At 72.5% G+C, this 1,272-nt stretch overlaps 1 protein-coding gene across 1 annotated transcript in view; it reads right to left on the reverse strand.

Moving 5' to 3' along the window:
• C1H16orf74 (chromosome 1 C16orf74 homolog) overlaps positions 1–864 on the reverse strand; it is a 42,355-nt gene extending 41,491 nt beyond the window's left edge. The window contains exon 1 of the mRNA XM_039473636.2: positions 667–864. The gene's annotated coding sequence lies outside the window, so the exon portion shown is untranslated. The remainder of the gene's footprint in view (positions 1–666) is intronic.
• Positions 865–1,272: the final 408 nt, after the last annotated feature.

Below are 1,272 nucleotides of genomic sequence, written 5' to 3' on the forward strand. Positions count from 1 at the left end.
ATTCCCTGAGGGCCTCGCAGCCAGAGGCTGTCTGAGCGAAGTCGCAGCCGCCCCCGTACCCCGCCCACCGCCTATCCCTGGGGTGAGCTGCGGGTACCCTTTTTACTGAGGCCTCCCCCAGTTCCACCCGAGCGCAGACAGGCAGGAGAAGGCACGGGTGCGTTCACACGGGTCGCCCTTTGCGGTTGCAAACCTGCTTTGATGCCCTGGGAGCGCAGGGCGCCCCTAAGTGAGGCGGTTTATAAATAATAGATTTGGAAATACTCGATCGAGGGGAAATGGTTCCTCGGGAGGCCTCCTGCCCCCGCCCCCCGCCGGGCTGCCTTCCAGCTCTCAGGAATGGCGTTCTGGTCCATTCCCAAGGAACTCGTGACAGCGCGGGGTGGCCGGTGGGGAGTGGGGGGAACCGGAGGCTTCCGCGCGGGGACACACCCCCATCGCCGGTGCAAGTTGCAGCGCGGCCGGAGCCGGCCCAAGTTTCCCAAAGCCTGTGTCTCCGCGGCAAAGTCTGCAAGAAGTTGGGGGGACGCCAGGGACCGCGTGGGTCCCCCACCGCCCTCCGGGCTGCCTTGCTGGGCGTGGACGCCTCCCGGCCGGGGCCGCGGTGCTCTGGAGAGGCGGGCGTCCCGGGGAAGGGGCGGCGGGCGCGGGGCGCGGGGCACTCACCGCTTCCTTCCTGGTGGGCTTACTGCGGAGCCGCGCCCGGGGCGCGCAGGGCACGCCCGGGCGCTGGTGGCGGTGGCGGCTGCGGCCGGGCTCGGGGGGCCGCGGCGACGAGTCTGCAAGAGAGAACAGCGGGGGTCATGGCCCGGCCGGCGCACCGGCCGCCGCGCGCCTCCCGCGGTCCCGCCCCACTCCTGGAGGGCGGCGCTGACTGCAGCTGCCGGGCCGCGGGCGCCGGGATTGCACCGGCTGGGCGCGGGGCGGAGCGGGCCCGCCCGCCGCCTCCCTGGAGCTTGCTAGGACCCGCCCGGAGCCCTCGGCGGCGGTCCGGTTCCTCGCTGCTCGCCTGGTTCCTCCCGCCAGGCCCTGGGCCGTCCCGGGGAAAGTTTGGGCCGCGGCCCGTAGGGCTGCCCACCGTGCGCCCCTCTCCGGGGCTGGGTGCCGGACTCCCTGCGACCCTGCCCAGCCCTGGGTGGTGAAACGTAGCACCAGGTTTCCTCCTATACTGGGGGGCTCGGCTTCAGTGGACCCCGCCGCCCAGATGCGAACAGGGAGCACCCCCACCTGGCCATCTGCAGCCGCCCTCTCCTGGTGCAGGACCCCAGGGAC

This window comes from Saimiri boliviensis, chromosome 1 (genome assembly GCF_048565385.1).
Source record: "Saimiri boliviensis isolate mSaiBol1 chromosome 1, mSaiBol1.pri, whole genome shotgun sequence".
In the NCBI taxonomy this organism is placed as follows: Eukaryota; Metazoa; Chordata; class Mammalia; order Primates; family Cebidae; genus Saimiri; species Saimiri boliviensis.